The sequence below is a fragment of the Leuresthes tenuis genome, unplaced genomic scaffold (genome assembly GCF_036924035.1).
Source record: "Leuresthes tenuis unplaced genomic scaffold, fLeuTen1.0.hap1 SCAF_24, whole genome shotgun sequence".
In the NCBI taxonomy this organism is placed as follows: Eukaryota; Metazoa; Chordata; class Actinopteri; order Atheriniformes; family Atherinopsidae; genus Leuresthes; species Leuresthes tenuis.
The window spans coordinates 14,322,127-14,343,294 of record NW_027325378.1 but is presented as its reverse complement, the minus strand read 5'-3'; the positions used below and the strand labels follow the sequence as shown (position 1 = coordinate 14,343,294).

The following is a 21,168-nucleotide window of genomic DNA, read 5'->3' as shown; positions in this document are numbered from 1 at the left end:
GCACAGAATGTGCTCTGAATAAAGGATGACCAAACATTAAAACCTTTCATGCACCGTAACATCATGCTCTCTTCAAAATTCCATGCAGCCATCTTATTATGGGTGCAAACGTGAACACCATAAGAGGTGTGTTTTCAGTCTGCATAGAATCACAACGCAGAAGGGAATATGGAAGCTTGATACTGCAAACTCAATCTTGATACCTGAACACCCATTATTACCCTAAGTTGAAACCTATTTTTTTTGTGTGATACAACTCACTTTAAGAGCACCACGTATTGAGGAGTGTACACTAGCTTTACTCTACTCTTCAGGGACACTGAAGTCCATCCATCCATTTTCTGTTCCCACTTCCAGTTTCTGTTCCCACTTCCAGTTCAGGGTCGCGGACGAGTTGGAGCCTATCCCAGCTGCGATCAGGCAAGAGGCAGGATACACCCCAGATGAGTCACCAGTCCATCACAGGGCACTGAAGTCACTTACCAAAACCAAAATGGCTTAGAAGTGAGGAAGACATTGACAGCGTGGAGTTCAGTATTTTGCCCAGGAAGGTGGGGATCATACCAGCAGCCTTCTGATTTAACCAGCAGCTCCTGAGTAGCAATATCTACTCATTCTGTACCTGCTTTATCATAGTCAGGGTCACTGGAGGGCTGGAGCAATTTATGTCTGAATGCCCTTCTTGGTGCTTTTCCATAACATTCTGTAACTTCAATCTGACTAGATTGGACCTTGTCACATATCACTTTCAACACAGCACAAGTTTGAACAGCTTCAGTCACACATATGAACAGACACACACAGTACCATTTAATCTGGCATGTGATCAGCTGTTGAGAGAAATCTGGCAGATCGTGTTATGATAGAAACAAATGACAGCGGTATCCAAATTCTTTTCATGTTTTCACCAATGACAATTAGCTGCAGCACTTAATAATTTTTTCCTCATTATGTGACTGTTTAACAAGTAAATAAAGTTATATTCTCAGCTGTATTCGTCCATTGCCTCCTTGTTTTATACAACCTCTGCCCATCTGGAAACTAATACGACATGTTGTCATAAAACTGTAACCCTGAGGACTTCAGAGATGTAACTCACTTGAGGTTCTATCCAGTCTCAAACAAACACTAGATATCGTGGGCACATTGTGACGTCACTTTCCAGCATGTCTGAATGAAGTTCTTTGGAAAATGAAGGTAAAAGTGATCAATGTCTGAATGCCATCAGTTTAACAGTTAAGAAGCCATCAATGTTGCACATCTCGTGTTTTAAAAGGGCTTCGGGTGGGTGGTCCTTGGCTTTAAAAGATTCAAATCATCATACACAGTAAAAGCTTTCCTACTTTAAAGAATGAGGTATGTTTTTAGTTGTTTGAGTTTAGACCTAACCTGACACTCGTGTGTGGGGTAAGGTGGACATGCCCCGTGTTCGGGCAAGTGGTGAGACGGAAGCAGATCTCTTAAAAACAAAAGGAGAGGAAGAGAGAAGTAAAGACAGATGAGAAGATGGACAGGAGTAGAAGGCCCATTAACAGCAGTTCCTAAACAGGATGTGAGAGCACTGGCAGCGGAGGGAGCAATTATGATTTAGAAGGCCAGATCATCATGAAGCAAATATTTTCATTAAAAGAGCATCACTCCTCTCAGTCAGCTCACAAGTCATTCCTCCTATTCATTTCATGGCCTGTCTCAATCTTGACCGCTATTTATGAATGTTACTGTTTTAAAAAAGAAAACAAAAAGCTGGTGATCCTGGTGACACATGGTATCTGTAACTGATATTTTCTCCATTTATCCCTGAACGCTTCTTAATTTATCAAAGTAAGATAAACTTTAATGACATTTATCATTCTATCCTCAAAATTCTATCAGATGTGTCTGAGTCATGTATCAGTGGGAATATAACACCTAATCTACAAGGGCAAATGCAAACATACACAGGCACACAAGCGCGTGTTAAGTGTGAGAAAGAGGTTTTAGTCACATTCAGCTACAATGGAGAAAAAAAAAAGATAAATCTTGCAGTCTTACAAATCTGTTATCACACAGTGTGAAAAAACTACAGACTGTCACAATACCATTCACAAACACTCCTGATTCAGCCAGTGTGATAAGAAACTTTGTCCTCCACCCCTGCAAAAGCATGTCAGTCTGAGACAGAGTCCACAAAATGTTAAAATACACACTTATCCACATGCAGATGCCCGGCATGCACCCACACATACAGAGCTGCACTCTAAAAAGAAAAAAGAAAAACACGTCCACTGCTTTTGATCTCTTTAAGCGAGACAGAAATTGCGGAGATCGTTGCGAGCGTTATGATGCCTCTCACACATTTATATTCATTTCACATCACACATTACTTACAGCTCCATATCATCATAAACATTCAAACATTACTGTTATTGCTGCTGTCTTTGTGAGCCATGATTACTTGATAAGCACCTCTCAGTTGTAAAAGATGTAAGAAAACTCCAATTCTGCTCGACATTTAATCGGAGCTGTCATAGGTTAACGTTCACCATCTACAGGGTGAAGAGGAGAGATCGGCTTGTTGCTACGGACATTTTCTGTTGAAAAAGTCTGACACCTGATGTGGCAGAATCAGTAAGATCATCTATTCGCAGCCTGCAAGGTTTCAAATTAAGCCAATTTTTAAGTGACATCTACTTTAGGTCCCGCTCATTGAAAGCTTTTAAGAACAATTACAGCCAAAAAAAGATCAGTCCTACAACCGTCCAGTTTCAGACTTGCTATGTACAATAACTGTTCTTCTTCTGGTGCTGCTGAGTAGTTGCACACAAGCATCACAGCAATAAAGACACTTTCAAAGACACTATTCTACGATCTCGTAATACTTCCCACTTTGACCATAGTCATTTACAAAACTCTGAAGGTTCTAAGGAAAACTTAAAAATGTCTTCTGCAACCTTTGGTCAGCCTCTGAAATAAAAACAATTTGAGAGGTTAAACCTAATGATAAATTATTGACTTTGCCATTATGTGTTTATCGATTTTAAAAAAAGGCTAATGCTCTTATGATGCACATGAAACTTTAAAGCATTTAAAGTTTAAAGCACGCACATGTTGCATCAATAATGGGTTCATTTGCTGAGCTACTTTTGGGTCACCACTGGCCACAAAATTCTGCGGTCTAAATGTAAACGTTCAGTGAATGTCTTCCAATGAACAGTGAAAAACACAGCGGCCTTTTTTAAACATCTTTCCAACAGCTTGCTGCGATGTGAACATAACAACAGCGACACTAGTGTGAAATGCTGTTAGCAGGCACAGTTGGCAGGCTACGGGACAGGAAGCATTAGTGGCAGTGGAGAATGGCTGCTTAGGGACAACTAAGCTTTCCTGGTCCATAAGTTCTTTGATTTCTGTGTCAAAAAGCACCTTCTTGTTGGCCTTCCTCTCAGTTGTTGCCCTTATTACTTGTGAAGAAGAACTAATCAACAGTAGCATTTGTATTTGACAACATTAATTAGGTGCTTTGCATGGCACATTTATTGTAGGGATTTGTGAGGTCGTGATTAGGAGAAAATTTATGTGTATAGGTTCCAAGCTATACTTTGGCCGAAACACATAAGTTCGGACCATTCAGCGTCTTATACCGATAGCTACAGGCTAATTTTAGGTATGAAGACAATTGAAAATGCTGTCTTCCATCCACTAATTAGTGGTTCTGCTTTGCTAATAATTTTGATAGAGAGATGCTTCATTCAATCACACGCAAAGTATTTCTTGAAATCACATGCCCTTTTCACATCTTCTTTTATGGAGGACTTCCATGATGGTTCAGCAAAACAAACCATCTGGCATGTCAGGTTAGACTTTAACAGAACCATTGACTGAAGATGCATATGTAACATGTAAATCACATTATTTGATGTTATTCGTCAAACTAGCCCATAAAACAGATAAATCGGAACATAATCTTTGTTTTTTTTCTTCATGAATTGACAATGGGCCCAATTACGTCTTTAAAACTCTGCTTTTTTGGACACTGAACAGCAACAACAACAAAAAAAGTTAAGAGTGCCAAAATGCATAACACAAAATGTAAGATTGGTATTGACAGTTAGCTGGCTTAAAAAAGACTGACCCCTCAGGAAAAGAGGTCAGGTAAGATGAAATGTGTAAGTGTGCAGGCTTTTTTTCAGCACTCATGACTGATGATGGTGGTGGAGGATGAGTAGAGAGTGCAGTAGAAGATATGGCGCTAGCATTGATGACTGTTGAGCTTAATGACACGTCATGAGAGATTATAATGATGATGATGATGATGAACAATTACGTTAGACTTGCATTCTGGAATCCAGGAAGATCGTGATCAAATGTTTTTTGGGTTATGCAAATTAGAGAGGTACGTGATCAATTCCAGTGGGTTAATCTGGGTCAAAATGCGGGCATATTATTTTTTTTCTTACAATCCAGATTTGATCATCACCAATAGTTATATTATTTCCAGTGGGTAGGTCAACATAACCTTATATGGCAATTGGCATTTTGTGTGATCTTTTGTATATGATGTAAAAATAGGGCTTCTCTCCAAATTACATCAACTAAACTAAAATGATCCCGACTTCAGTCAATATATAATATTGGCAGCCAGGCATGAACCCTCTTGGTGAATGTTAGTTACATGACATAAACTGTTTTAGCATTCCTTGCTGTGGTTGAGCCGACTCCACTGAGGGGTGTAGACTAACTCTTTCACGTACCCCCACCCCCTGTATCTAGTTATTCGACATTGGGAGTAACACCAGTCAAACATAATTGCTTTTTTCACCCATTTTTTCCATCATCCTGCAAAAATGCAGAAAAACATTTAAGAAGACCAAAGTTTTCATGCACATACAGACAAAGGTTACTGTTCTATTGTATTATTCCATCTGGTAGGCTTATTGAATTGTGGAGCCTATGCTGTGTCATGTTTCTTGTTTTATGCTCCACTTTAAATATTGTCTTGAGCAGAACATTATCCTTAACAAGAAATCTTATTTTTAAACCTTTATTTGGTGTTTGGATTATTGCATATGTTGTTTTCTTGTCTCACCTGTGTCCCAATGCTTTTATAGAGCAAGATGCATGGGATGTACCAATAGTACAAAACTACATAGGGGTGTTTCTGGTAACGTTAAAAGAATGCTCATTCAGTAGACTTAGAAATGTAGTGAATCTGAGTATTTCATTACCATGCCAATTCTACTGGTTCATTTATATTCATGCAATATGTCATGGTATAAATGTGTTTGTGAGACATGAATGACTGCTAATTAATGTTGGTTTTACTTGTAGGAGGGACTTCCAGTAAAAAGCCTAGAGTAGCAGCTTCTCGCGAGAGAGAGGCCTGCAGTTTGGGCCTGGAAAGATCACAGTGCTAGAGCCCTACATTGAATTATATGGCTGACAAGTTTAAGTTGGTTAATTTTTAGAAAATTTTTGCAGTTAGTAGCCTTATTTTTTCCTATTTGTTATTTTTTCCTCCACAATGTATCTTTGCACAACTGCACATGCCACTTTTCAACTTTATGCCACATTTCACCACTCAGACAAATCCTACAGAGCACCTCCAACATCTTTGTGTGTACCTGCTAACTGGAAGCAGTACATACAGCTGACTGCATGCCAGAGCGATATGCATGATAACTAACTTTTTCTGAGTCATAAATGTGTTTGTAAATGTAACCAAAATCAAGGCACAGCCGTAGTTTATGGTGATCTTATTAGACAATCCTATTAAAGTGTCAGTGACCACAGGTTAACTTGTAGTCGTAACAGGTTGCATTTCAGTTATTATTTCAGACTCTTATATGATGGTAGCACCTTCCAAGGTAGCACTTAGGCCAAAAAGACTAGGTGATACCGGAATTCTCATGACACACATTAAAGTTTTAGAATATTACTCCCAAATCCCACTCTTAAGTAAAGGCCAGTCATACCCTGACACTAAATCCATCCATCCATCCATCCATGTTCTATACCCACTTAATCTAACTCAGGGTCGCAGAGGCCTGGAGCCTATCCCAGGTGGGCAAGAGACAGGGTACAGCTGACACTAAATCTCAACACCGATTCTTCTCAGAGAAAGTTCCTCAAAGTGAGGAATTTACTCACTTCCCCAGTTTGGCAGACTAAATCTTAATCTATCAGCTTCAAAACAATATCCAACACAAGTAGTGGTTGGCTTATCTTCAATTCCAGTAACTAATGCATTAAGGTGATGAATATACCGTGACAGTACGGTCATTACTGTATTGCCACAAAGCAATTATTTGGGTCTTTTTCATGATGAGTGGTGTCAATGATGGTGATTGAGAATCACTTATGTGTGAGAGTGTCAGCATTCAAAGCTTTAGTGACGCATACCCTATGGGACAGCAACACACAATGCAGAAATTAGCCATCAGACTGTACACAGTGCAGAAAAGTTTGGGCTATTCCAATCAAAAATGCTTTTTAGGTTACACTGAATGCATAATCGGTCAGTCGTTCTTTCACAAATCAACTCTATCTGCTAAGTGAAGACAGGTTGTGGACTGACACTTTTACCTTTTTTTTACCAACAACTGTCAGATTGTAGCCCATGATTCCCAAACAGCCAGACTTGGTTAATATAAACAATATGGTGTGAAAATAATGCAGCTGTCTATGGACTGGTAGAGATAGCGTTGCAATCCTCTTCACATTAGGCATTAGCCCATAATTGTAGCTTGCTAAGCTCAGCTTGGACTATAGAGGCAAGAAGAAAAAAAAAGAAAAAGAAAACACTAAAATGTATTTCCCTGTGGTTCATTTTACCAACTAATATGATAAAGATCCATTTTAATTTGTTCAACCAAAGTCCCTCTGGTTTGTTTGCAGTGAGAGTGCCTCGGTTTTGTAGAGAGCTGAGCTAATTGAGCTCAGCATATTAAGATATTCTAACTCTAAATTGCTTATCAATAAATTCTTCCTTAGAAAAAAAAGAAACTCAGTCAAAAAACTCAAATACAAAAGTCTGCAAAACAGGGGAAATGCATTTGAAAATGATTTCATAAATCTCATTGATTTTAACCATGAGCACTAGGAGGAATATTGACTCTAGGTCTCTGGTACACATTGTTGGCAGCATCATTTGACCATCCACCGGCAGACTTTTCACTTTTCTTTTCACACCACACTAGAATTTCAAATAAAATGCCCACTTATTATAATCATATGTCTGAATATAATTTCTGGTTTGAGATTCAAGATTTTCAATCTCGACTTTTTATTCCTGGTTAAATAAAGGTTTGAATGAAAAAGACAAAAATGACCATGACAAACTGAGGGTGTTCAGCGAACATAGTGTACGCCTTGATATTATTTTCTGTCCCATTTAAGTTTTCTTCAGTCTAACACCTTTCTAACATGTCAAAGACAGATCTTCGTGCAACCTCAACTGAAACATTAAGGATTTAATATTCACCTATTTTCTGTCGTCGCATGGTTGGTGTAAGTCCAACCATTCAATTCCATCACAAAGTCTAAATATCAAGTTTGGTCACCATCACATTTTGATTGGCACTACAATGAAGTGTACCAGTGTAATACTGTCGGATCTCAACAGTAACACGTTCAGGCTGAAACTGTCAGTACAGAAAGAGGGAGAGAATGACTTCAGAGGGAAAATAGGTCAAATTGATGCAACTTTCAGTTGAAGGAAAAGGATTGTATTTTTTCCCAAATGACACAACATATGCATCTCTATCAAACTATAACATAATAATGGACACTGATACTCAATAATGCCAAATACACTATAACACACACACACAAATCAAACTCATCCTATACTGCAGAGCTCTCTGATCTGGCATTGTCCATCACCTCAGATGAGGATGAATAAACTGAGGACAAGGCCCCATTGAGGCGCTGAAAGGGCACAGCCAAGCGCCAAATGAGCTGCTTGTTTTAGACAATCTCCATTGGATCAGCTTTTTGTCACAGCCAGAGGGAAGGACTGGCTGTGATTGACTTCGGTGAAATTACTGTTTGGATTGAAGGTGAGCACATTGAAATGACTGCAGAAATTAATGTCATCTGTGGTGGGAATTGTGCTGCATGTGCTTGAAAAGACTTAGAGACAGCCTACCGCAAATACTTTGAAATCCAAGCTCTGTTTTTGCATCTGATGGCCTCTCCTTCTCCCATTGGTAATTTGTCTCCTTACGGGCACATGACAGCAGAGACATAGGTGTTCAAGGTGTTTTTGCTACCCATATATATAACTACTATTTGTCAAGATGACACAGAGAGTTGCCAGCAGGGTGGGAAAGAAAAGAAACAAGAATAGGTAAATAATAAAAACGTTGTCAAGCTATCAGTTAATGTGAATGCAGTTCATTGCCTGTGAACTCAGCATTTCAGTTTCCCTAGCTGTGGCAATATCTGTCTTTACAGCAAGAAGCAAAGCACAAAATGTGAAAAGATCTTTGATTAGCGATCAAATCAGCCCAAAGAAAAAAAAACTAAACATATCTTATAGTGCATAAAAATGCCAAAACCATCTGCAGTTGAATTTGAGAAACGATTATAAGTATTTATTAGCAATGCCACAGAAATTGTCCACACCATTTTTAACAATCCCTCCCGATATGGTTTTGATTGGCTTTACTTCAAACTTACTTCAACACATGACAGAAGGTATGGCGTAATAGTAAAACATGACCTCCTATATACTTTTCCAGGTACTTAATCCTTGGAAGAGGTTGGTAATGAGTTAGAAAAGTCAATAAGAAGAATCCAACCACACCTACACTAAAGGTCTGAGCACACTTCCGCATGCTCTCTGCATTGGGGCTTTACAAGTACTCATTGACGTGTTGGAGAATTTTCCTGCCACTTAAGGGCACAATCAAAGAAGATGTGGAACAACCTGAGCTGTGTGCTGCTTGTGGTTATGCTGCTGTGGAAAATACATCTGCTTTGTGGGGGAGTGAAACTAAGAGTTAAATAATGATGCTTGTCCACAGCAGATGTTGTTTGAGCATGTTCTCTTTGTTAGGAAATTGGTCGCTGTCCTGGCTCGAGCTAACTTTCAGCCCATCAGCATTTGGTCAATATTTAGTGTCATCTCCAAAGTCTTTGCATTGTTAGTTTCAGGCACCTGTCCGTCTGTGCAAATATAAACTGGCCCTAAGCTGTAATGTGGGTCTGCACTAGTAAAGCAGAGGTTGAAAAAATATCTCATAAAAAGTAGGGATTGTGGCTAACACATTCTTATCACATAGTTTTGCAAAGGCTAACTCATATATACATCATATTAGACTATATGAGATATGGAATATTACGGTGCTATTAGAGCTCAGACAAGTAAAGAAAAAGCTACAAAAGTTTATGTTGTCATCATAGGCTGCTCACTCTCACCAGCCCTCAAATTCATTTATTTGGACTTTTCTGTTGTTATCTAACCCTTAACAGCATCCTCTGCCATAATTTTGGAAACAGACCTTGTCCACATAAGATACATTGGCATGTCATTAAAAGATGATGATGATAATGGCTAAATTCAATTGACATGTTTCAGTTTCATTATGCTGGTATTGTGGAAACTGTCTCCTGTGATACGGTCAGGGTTTCCTTGGATGGAACGCATTGTTAATGATATTAGTAGCACCTGTGCTTTTCCTACTCACGTCAAGTCAAAAATGTGTCAGAAAAAAAACATTACATTGGTATTTTAAATTATCTCTTGATAATGTGTACCCAACTACAACCCGCTAGTATGAAACAAATGAAATGGAGCAAGACATTTCTGTAAAATATAAGTGCCTGAAAAGCTTGAACTGTTTTGCGCTAGCGCTTGTTCTAACAATCAAATACTGAGGGAAAGTAGTGCCACTTTAAAAAACAAGCTTAAGAGTCCTCAACACTAACCAAATATCACACAGTATGAGCATTAAAATAATGTATTAAGCTTAGTATGAGGAGGAGCTCTTGATCATTTATCACTGTTTGACATCTACCTGCTGTGTCACATCAATCACTACCTGGACAATCACCCCAGTATGCGGAGCAAGAGAGGAAGCTGACAAAGTGAGACAGCTGCATCCATCTGTGATGATGCACTCACACTCTAAGGCGCACACAACACTTACAGCGCACGTGCAAACACATTTCAAGCCAAAGTGTTGCACTGAAAACAGACGATGGTCGAATCTGCCTGCATAATTCTGCATGTCAATAAATGCTGACAAATGCTGGAACATGAAGTGTTGCATTTCTAGCTGTGGGATCTTCGTTTTCCGTGAATGAATTACTCATAAAAGCAGAATGATTCATTCAGTATACGGGTGAATACACTGCAGGTTGTGATCCAGAATTATTGTCAACAGGTGACTGTCGACAACACAAAACCAAAAAAGAAAAATAAGCTGTAATAAGCCTGGCTGTGCACACCCAACCTAATTGGAAGCTGGGATTTTCAGTTTGCATTCCTTGGGCTTAAAGTTTGTTTCTTTCCTAATATCTCTGTTACTAAACACGACTTGATTTTCACTGACTTCAGCTCATTAAACCAGACCGCTTTGGTTTAATCAAACAGATGAGTCACCTTCTGCACCTCCTGGACCTGGATTTAGTTTTCTAATTCAGCACTCAGTAGCTGTCATACACCAGCTATTTCCACCTGGCTCCTCTCATTTTGAGGAGCCACCTATTCATCTAATTCACACTGCCACGGCAGCATTGACAGTATGAAAACATCTGTGAAAAATCCTGCAGTGACACTGTCAGCTTTAGCACCTGCAGTGAAGTAAAACCAAGCAGCATTTTCCTACTAAGGCGTGCAGGTCTGCAAATAACTGTAAATACGTTCGTAAATTACACTAAATCAGGCAGCTGACGCTTGTATTTTCCGCTCATTAAAACACACCAACCTCCACCTATTCGTGGTGAGTTGATGAGGAGAATCACTTACACAGGATCAGTGGGAGCTGAATGACCGCCAGTGACAGCCTCTTCCACGTTATTCCAAATAATAGCAAAGAGGGATGCGCCTCTGTAAGTGTAAACTTCCGCGACACCTGTCAGTCTGCCTCCCGGATACTTTTCCGCGGCTGCCCCTCGGCTGGTCGGCTTATTGTTTTCTCCCCCAAAAGCGCCGAACGCAGGCACCGCTGAATGGGTGATCACGAGGTTTGTATTAGAGGAAGGAGGAGGAGGAGGCAGATAGGGTGCATGGCGTGCGAGGTGAGCTGTTAGACATCCAACCTTGATCCTTTCCGTATTCACGGTGAGACATTGCGGACTCACAATGGGCGGATGGAGCTGTCATTGGAAAATTCGGGGTTGGGAATTAGAGCTAATTGATTGTGGCTCCACACTTGGTTGACGTGATATCAAAATTCAATTTTTCTGTGCTGGCACCTGGGCGTCCTGCGCTCCTGTGTGGCACTGCTGTTCCTGCAGCGGGAGGAAGTGGCACTGTGTTGGCTGGCTGCTTCATTCACAAAGACATCCACTGTGCAGTCAGAGGAAAACGTCCCAGCACACGTCAGCTGGATCAAATAATTTCATAACCTCGCTACTGCAGTGATTCAGCTTACTGAACTTTCATGCAGATTCAGGACTTAGTGGCTTTTACAATGCATCACAGAAAAACAGAAGTGTATAGATGCTACATTATTCCGTAATAGAGGAATTAACGAAAATTGAAACAGCAGTTAAGGATTCAAAGTTGCAAAGTGAGCATCAAATATATTCCTTTGGATTTCTTTGGCAAAACACCAAAGCTGATGAAGATCAAAGTTCCACAGAGACAACCCGGCTCTCAGTTCACTTTATTGGTGCACTCAGAGTCTTTAAAAAGTGCTGACTGGTGCAGAGCAAAAACACTTTCTGGGCTGTTGCCCTACATGGTCAATTTTTTTGCAAAATAAGGAGTTCACCTAACTTTGTAATTACTGGCTACTTTATGAAGATTATAAGTCAAGCGGGGCAGATGCTTCACTACTTTCCACACCAGAAAGTGGCAGGGTGAGGTTCAAATGTAAAACTTCGACATATTAGAGCCCATTTTTGTGTACAATTATGTGTCCATGAGTCATTGTGTACTGGCATAAGTTACACCCTTGACCTACATAGCAGGTGCAGTGCCACTGCAGTGGCAGGTCTCTCTTCAGCTGGTAATGCTTGATTCATATAAGAGTAGAAATGAACACAGTAAATATTTCATTGTGCACACAGTTGATGCTCTCTTTGTATTCATGCAGTATTACAGTAAGAAAACTGTCACACGGGTGTAATGATTCGTGGCAGCGGGTTTGACTCCTACCTGTGTTGGTGATCTTCCCGCCAGATAGCAAAGAATGCTGAGCCCAAACATGGCTCACATCGGCAGTTCTCTTTCGCCCACATTTGGCCTTGATGCTGTTGACTCAAGACACGGTAGTGAAACCCTAACATTATAGGGTTTTTTTCAAACAATGAAGCTATGCTTTGGTTTTCACTTTGATATAGTAGTAATTTTCAAATCACTAAAGACACGTGATTTTATCATGAAACAGTGATTGATCCTGACTCCACAGAAACGAATGTTCTTTTTCTTCATACCAAGACTTGCAATTATATGCAAAAGGTCACAGGCGAGGATTATTCAAATCTTAAATTTGAGCAAATATGCACAGTGGATGTTCAGTGGTGCACTGTAAAATGAGCATGCTTATTATGGGTCAGGGCTTATTGCTGAGAGATTTAAATTACACATGTCTGGCTTGTTTAACACTGTTTTCCTTGCTTTGTCTGGAAGCTTTAATTATAGCGGAAGCAACAAGCATCTTACAAAATAGATGTAAATGGGCTACCAGAGTAATTCTACAATAAAGTCAAGGTCAAGAACTAAACTGTGTGAATGTGGAGAAACTGTAAGTTCCCAAGCATACACAACTCTCTGCATAGTACATTGTAAACTGTAATCATCTTGTAATGCTAACGCCAAAGTGAATTGGTATGCAGATTTTATTCAGAGGAGATGAGAAAGGAGGAAACAACATGGAGGCTCCCAGTACAATCCAACTCTTGTATTGTGGGTCATTAAGTAACTCCAGTGCTAAGCTGAGGGTAATTTCTTTTCACGTCAACACTCTTTTGGTCAAATTTGCAACCTTAAAGCAACTGCTGGTCACATACTATAAAAAGCTTATTAAAGGCTTCACGCTCCAGTAATATTGATGTGTATGCTTTATGCTCGGCTGCATTATTTGACTTGACCCTGCATTTACAAGTCTGAGCTGAACGAAAAATACGATCTTCTAATTTTGTCTTCACTAATGAGCTTTTGCATTGTTAATATTTAACTTGTTACAATGTGCATTTGCAAGCTTTAATAATTCCATTTGAGTTCACAGGTGGCAGTAGGGGAAATTAATCATGCAGCCGTTGTCTGCTGTGGCTGTGGGAAAATATAATCAGCAGGTCAGTGTGGCTTGTCTTACCATCCAATGTGTGGTAGATTTTCTCTGCATGGGTGTCTTCGAAGCCTGTCGGGCAGCGGTTATTGCGAAAGTGGTGTGACGAAGGAGAGCATGTGTACGTGTGTAGGTATTGTTTGTTCTAGCATTCCGTATCCTTGTGTGTTTGGTGACAGTTTGTGGCTTCACAATCCCAGCTTTGGCATTTGAGGTGTCTTTCCTCAGAGGACTTCGCTTCAAAGTATTTGATCTCACCCTGCAACTAAATGTCAGCCTTCAAAACCATAGAGATGGTCAATGAATCACAACCTTATTTCAGCTGCAAAAATGGGCTGGTCCATAAATATTTTGCTAAGGAAACAATTCTTCTGGAAACAATGTACCACTGACATGACCTTTATGTTGGCATAAAACACCAAGTAAAATAGTTTGTTCTTACAGGGCAAAGTAAAGACAAAACCTGAGAGTTCCACAGCCACAAAAAGGCCTCTAAACATAATCTGAAATTCATTTTTGTTTATTACTAATTATTCTATATTTATTTTTCTAATGCTTTTTTGGCTTAACAATGTCTGACAAGAATGTAATTGACTGATTTTCATTGGCTAACTACTAATGAAGAGTTTAATTTCAGTGTATATGCATCACTGCATATACACTGAAATTTGAACTGACCTTGGACATCTTGTGAATGTGTACAGATTGGGTAAGTTTTTCTTTTCAGCTATTTTTGTTCCTACCTCAGCCCCATGCTTTTTTGTATCTCTGTGTTGTTCTGAGCTTTTGGTTGTACTGTGTGGATTATCTTTTATTTTAGAAATGTTGGATTGAACCTACCATAACCCTGCAGTATCTTTAGCTAGTCATTTTCAGTAAGTTTCATAAAAGATATGATTTTCATTCTGATCCAAACTTTTTTCAGTTAATTTTTAACTTTTGGGGGGCTCTTTCAAACTACAAAATGCCTCTGCAAGTAACTGGATTGACATTGACCATTTAAAGTGGGAAGCAGGAAAACATGTGATGTAACAAATGCTTCTTTTTACAATCTAATGTTGAGTGTAATGACAACTACAGCTGTCAACTAAAGATCATTTTTGATTGCTGACTTAAACAAATATAAGAAAGCAAAAAACAAATAAGGTCCATATACTCAGCTTTGGCATTTTTATGGAATTTCCCAAAAAGGTATTTTACTCACCAAAATATCAAAAGTATCTTCTGATCTTTTTAACCTGACAAAATAAAATATGGAATACCTAGCTCTGTGTCTTCAGTTTAGTTAATACATGAATGTTGCAGCGTTTACATGTTTTGTTTACATGTCTCCAGGTACTCTGGCTTCCTCCCACATTAAAAAAAAAAACAAAATTGCATTTTAGGTTAACTGGGGATTCTAAATCTACCTTAGGTGTAAGTGAGAGTGTGCATGGTTGTTTGTCTAATGTTTCTAATTATTGTCCCTGCATTGGACCGCCAACCCATCCAGGGTGTACCCAACCTTTCAAGTAACGGCAGCTGGGATAGGCACTAGCCCAAAATCTGGTCATGAGGCACTCTCCCACAGGGTTGTGCAGAGGTTTATTTGTGCTTTGTAACATAATCACAATGTTTTAAAAAAATTTATTTATCTTATTCGCTGCTCTGTTGTCATGCTCACACTATCACTCTTAACTCATTCTAGAACTGTTTCCTCTTTCGCTGCAGACATACACTGCTATCGGTAATAATTAAAAAAAAAAAATTAAAAACATTTCCTCAAGTAAAACTGTCAATTAATTAAGTCTACCACACCGTAGCAATGCACATTAGTATTATACTATGAGTATTTTACTATTACTAATCTATTTTTACCAAAGCTAAGCTGCGCTGCCAGGCCTACAAAATATCTCTTGCTCAATCTTGACTTCAAAGTAAAAGTAATGGTATAGTATATGTTAAGAGTAGCTGTGTTCATAGGCATAAGAAAGATCCTGCAACACTGAATCTAGCAAAGCAACATAATGTTGTTGTCTGTGTGATTCTAGATTGCATGTCAACATATATGCAGGAAATCAAGCGATACGCCTTCAAGATTTCACACAGTGAATACTAACTATCCCTGTAAAAAAAAACTGCCAACCCTATAATAGGTTTTTACAGAGTCTTGTCTCTACTGTGCAGTAATCAGCCAGTGTGGCTGTGAATATCCTTGGATCAAAATAGTCAAATTAATTCTGTTAAGCAAGGCAGTTCGTGTAATCAGCGCACTTGCTTAAGAGAAATGGTTTTTGCACCCATCAGTTCTGCCTCTTTGTCCTCCTGCTAAAAGAGAAAATGTCCTACTCCTGTTGACTTTGCTGTGACGCTCCAGGAAAGCCTTTCCAGGCCAGATCACTTCCTCTGTTAGAGGTTGTAGGTGTACAGTATAATTACTTTTGACACTTGCCACCAGCCATTATTATTACCCTTTTACAAAAGTCTATGTCACCGACAGTCTGTCACATTTCAAGGCTCATTTAAATGCAGGGAAGAAATTAAGTACTCTCTTTCCCCCCAACAGTCACTTTGATGGGGGACATTATGAAATAACTTTTTTTTTTAAGTACAGCTCAAGATGTGAGAATTTCTATGTTCTCCGCTTTCCCTCACCTCTGGCTGCACTGAAGACTAGAAAAGCTTTTAAAATGTGAGTGCCTATTAATGTATCACATGTCTATTGTACAAAATAAAGATACTGTACATATGTTTGCAGAAATCTTTTCTTTTTTTTAATTAAAAAAAAGAATGTTCAACAAAAGGAAAATAACCTGATCCGAACAATTGTGTGTAATTAACCTTTAACCATTGGAAAACTATTTGTAAAATGTTTCATTGGTAATACTGAAAGTGGGATTTTACAGACTTCGAGGTCAGAGTATTGATTTTGGAATAAAGCTCCTGCTTGTAACAATAACATGCGTGATAAGCTTTGCTGCCTGTCTCCTAATGTTAAAATTAACTACATATTTCTCTCTCCACACTCCTGTTGGCGGTCGTTCACCTTGTTCCTTTTAAACACCCATTCTCTTGCGTTAGTCAGTAGAGAGGTGGAGGTGAAACCTCTGCCTACTCAGCATGACTAATTGCCCATAAGTGGCCATTTCAGTGTTGGAAACAAAGCATCACAGAAGCCAAACAAACACAGTGAGTCACTGTGTGCGTTGTGCTGATTTGCACTGTGTGGCGTAAAGGGAAGAAATTGTGTATAAGACAAAGTGGAGGCTGTTTTTTTTTTATATTTGGCAAATAGATAAATGGATTTGTCCTTTTTGTTTTTGATAAATGACTTTTCAGCAGTCCCCTGGGCTAGATGGACTTTCGTGACAGAAGGGAGCGATGAAGCCATTTCCCCTGTTACAGTTAATAAGCAAGCACTAATTGTCCTCTGGGTTGAGTAATGAGTTATGTGCAGGACCTAAGGAAAGTCGCGCTTGTAATGGAACACAAGCCTTTGCTTTTATTTGAACTTCACACGTCAATGCAAGATATTACTGCTGGATATGGTTCACTCAGGTCCAGTAGAATACCATCATAACAGATGTTCAATAAGACTGATTTGCACTTTGAGCACAAGTTAACAGAAATCCATGAAAAGTAAGGAGGTCGGAAACACCTGTGGGGAGCACGAAGGCTGTTATGAGGCTTTCATGCATGGACTCTTATTGCAAAACGTCCCTTTTAGCCTCAAGTAACCCCAGACTGATTCATTTCCCTTCCAGTGTTCAGAAACCACAACATATTGACAGTCTGGGCAGTCTTGCTCCAGACTATATTAGTCACACAGCAGCACAAAATCCTGCTAACTGTCCTTTCTTGTGTTTATTTCACAAATGTGCATGAGAGGGAGTACATTTGCCAGCCACTCCATTTCCCAGTGTGCTTGCCAACAGGTTTCTCTGGCCAAGCTTAGCCACAGCTGTCTGGAATCTTTTTTTACTTTTTACTTTGCTAGCCTCCCAGCTCAGTGTGATATTTCAGCTAGACTGTTTACACCTGCAGTAACAAAGGACAAATCAGCTGCAGCTCAGATAACGATTATTTTAACCATATGTCTGACATGAGGATAATCAAACAGCATCACCTAATTTAATCTTCAAGTCCAAAAATGAAAAACTAACCAGTTCTGATAGTTTGGAGCAAGTATAGCAAAAACTAGCATAAGTTCAACGATGCAAAATGTATTACAGCTGCAGTAATGCAAAGTTTTGAAGTTATGATAAGAAAGGGGAACCTGAAATGACAAAGGAAAGGTGTTATTATTATTACCTGTGCTTTTTATTCCAGCATATTTTAGCCAGCTGTGGTTTTGCTGCACTTCCACCATCCAAGTCCCATTTTTACACACCTCTTTGACATTATTTTTCAGCATGATGGGCAGTCATATTCATCAGTATATTGCCAGGTGAAGACCCCATTCAAAATCTGAATTTGGAGGTTATTAAACTAAGAAGCTGTATTAATAAGACTGAACATTAAACCAGGAGACTTGATTATGAGCACTGTGACAGCAGTCTGTGCACCATGTGGCACCATCACTGTGATTTTATCTTATTTGTTCATTCATTCTTTTGGCTTTATTTTATTTAGGTGTAGATCCCAAATCGGCATCATGCTCAGATCTTACAATAGATCCTTCAACCACTTGAACTGCGTGTAACAAGACACATTTTACCCATTTACAGCAAGCTTCCATTTTGTTGGTTACCACGGTGACACATACTGCAACAGTGACGTTAACAGCAAAGAGCATATGGCTCCTTGGCTGGTCTGATCTTTTTTTTTTTTTTCTGTAATCTTGGATGACGACTTTGAGTGACCCATAAAATCTAAATTTGAAGGTTATAGATGTAATGGGGTGTAAAACACTGGACCTCCCACCTGGAAACTTTAGTCCTTGGAGTTATTCCCTTGTGTGGCTGTCACAATTACACTTTTTAGTTACAAACTATCTGCGGTTAGCCACTGTTTTATGTTTAGGCAATATATGACCACGCTGAGTTTATTGAAGTTTAATTGATTATTTCATGAGTAATCCTGCTCTGTGTTTGGTTAGTAAGCAGCCATTTTTTCACAAGTTTATCATACAAACTGTGTGGCATGTGTGGTTACTGCATGTTCTGGTGCCCCGAAGTGGCCAAAAATAATTTTCTGCTTTAAAACTTACACAAATCCAATCTGGTATAATGTGTCAGTTCTATTTTTACAAGGCAGATGGTCGGTTGCCAAAAGTGTGAAAACTGCATAGGCTAATCATGTAAAACACTGTCAACAGTGTGCGCAATAAACCAGATTGATACTGTGGATACACATCTTCTGAATACCAAGGACAGCAAGATTGTAATTTTGTTGAGACAAAACTGAAAACACTATGCATCAACACAGAGAGCATAACTCTCTACACATGCAGTGTTGGACAAAAGACAGATTAACAAACAGCAAAGGAGAATTTCTGTTCGTTTCTACCTCCAATCACAATATCCAGAGGAAACGCTGTATTCATGGATGCACATTTACATAATCTACTTTATGCACTGTACATACTAGTGCATTTGTGTCTGCAGCTATAAAGGATACTGGGCTTTATGTGAATCCACACCTTGCTTCAACCAGACAGATATGGTTGGCTCACTCCTTTCGTCACAGGCGTCAGCCCTCAGTGTCATTGTTTGAATCCAACTTCTTGCTGTCATGGTAACCAGAGCAAAGAGAGGATAGGATATAAATGAGAGATAGTGAGAGGGCATGACCCACACTACGTCTGACGCTCTCTCATGATGTTGTGCTCTGTATTCTAGCTGAATAAACAATGGTTGGTAATGCGATAATAAGTGGACAATTTGGGTTTAATTAGTTCCTTTATAACTAAATAATTGACTCAGTAAAACTACAATACAACATCAGTTGTAGTGTGCCTTTGTTTAGGGTGCTCTGCATGCATTCACTTTGTTTACCATTAATTGGTAAAGAAAATGTTCCCGAAATGTTTTGGAGCAAATTAAAAACTCATTTAATTCATTTACAGCTGTGCCACATCTAAGGTAGTATGAATAATAATTGCTTGCCTTTTCTCCAAGGAAATGCTTTCAGATGTTACAGTGTCACCAATAATCTCAAAAAAAGTTTAGGAAAAAGACCATGAAGACAATAGAAGAAAACTATAAGTCCAAAAATTTAAATAACTGAGCTCAGGCAACTTGTTAAGGGAGATTATGGAAACTAAACAGCTGAGAAGTAGGCAAAAGGAAATAAATCGGACAACAAATCTCTGAAGGAAATGCAAGAAAATGAGAATAATGGTTAAATGCAGTAAGTATGTGCTCATTTTCCCAAAGAAAACAGGGAGAACGTTTAGATGTGTAATCTGCACTGTCATGGACAAAATGTAGATGGATGGTCAATAATAGTATTTAATATTTAGTTTGCAGACAAAGTAATGAATGAATGAAAAATACTTTATTTATCCCAAAGATAAATTCTATGTAGTATGTAACAACATGCGATGTTTGACATGTGGAGGTACTTTAGCAACAAAAAATGAGGAGGTGTTGTGCTATAGGGTAGATATCTCCTTTAGCCTTCATTATGTCTGTCAAAAAAAGATTACACATGATTACAAATGAAAAAACCTTTACATCCTAAAAATGATGGCCATACATTTTTAGCATTGCTCATATTTAAGCCTAAATACAGATGCATGTTTCAGACAGCACCTGGCCTATTTTTCAACTTGTGTTGAGATATAGAAGAAGCTATTTGTGTACATATGTTGATTAATTTGAGTTGTCATGTCCTCAGAGCTCCCAGCCACTGTGACTTATCATTTAATTGATTATCTACGGACTGAGAGCTCTCTCTTCCCGGGAGCTCTGATGTCTAAATTTGTAAGTTATGATGATCTAGATCAAAGGGACCACATTTGTACTAAAACAGTTTTTCCTGCTGTGCTGTGCAGGGGAATGAGGGTAGCGATTACCAATGCCTTCTTATCAAGTAAAAAACACCAAGAAGAGTGGAGAGAACACAGATTTTAGATCAAACAAAGATAATGTTGGTTACTGATGATAGATTAAAGATTAAGTTTGAGTCAAATGTGAATGTGCTAATCTTCAGAACAGATAAAAAGAACAAGAAATATAAGATGGCAGGCGGTGCTCTGTCTTTGTTCAATGAAAAACGCACAAATTGCATTGCAGCAGAGTTGTTTTCCCTCAGCCTCGTCCTTGGCTTCCTCTGCTGTTTCCACATGACAGCACTGAAAGCCTCGCTGCTTTTCTCTCCCTCACACCTCTTGCGTAGCTGTTGCCAAAGCAGCCACAGTGAAAGAGGAGGACAGTGTGCTGGAGAAGAGTATTGATTTGCAATCAGACCTAAAGTTGCACAGACAGGTGGAGAAGGAATCTGAGTTCTTATTTCTCAGGAAATATTACAGCCACATGGCCCCACAGTAAGAATATATAAACAGTTCATGCATTATTCACCCTACTCTGAATTCTGCTAATCTGTAACATACACATTTGCATACAGCAGCCCAGAGACGTGTTAGGGGAGTGCTACTTGGTGCATGACTAAGTTGACTCTAAATGGACGCTTGAAAAGAACAAATTTCACCTTGTTGCACAAGGGGGATAATTGGCTGCTGTGTCAATAGTTCACTGAATCTTAAATTGTCATATACAGTATGCCCTTCCGCCCTGTTTTCGCATGC

The 21,168-nt window shown here is 39.1% G+C and overlaps 1 protein-coding gene across 4 annotated transcripts in view; it reads right to left on the bottom strand.

Annotated features, from left to right (window-relative positions):
* myripb (myosin VIIA and Rab interacting protein b) overlaps window positions 1-11,153 on the bottom strand; it is a 112,066-nt gene extending 100,913 nt beyond the window's left edge. For 2 of the 4 annotated variants that reach the window (XM_072378587.1, XM_072378588.1), the window contains exon 1: window positions 10,952-11,153. The gene's annotated coding sequence lies outside the window, so the exon portion shown is untranslated. The remainder of the gene's footprint in view (window positions 1-10,951) is intronic. The other 2 variants (XM_072378584.1, XM_072378586.1) reach the window with 2 other exon arrangements.
* Window positions 11,154-21,168: the final 10,015 nt, after the last annotated feature.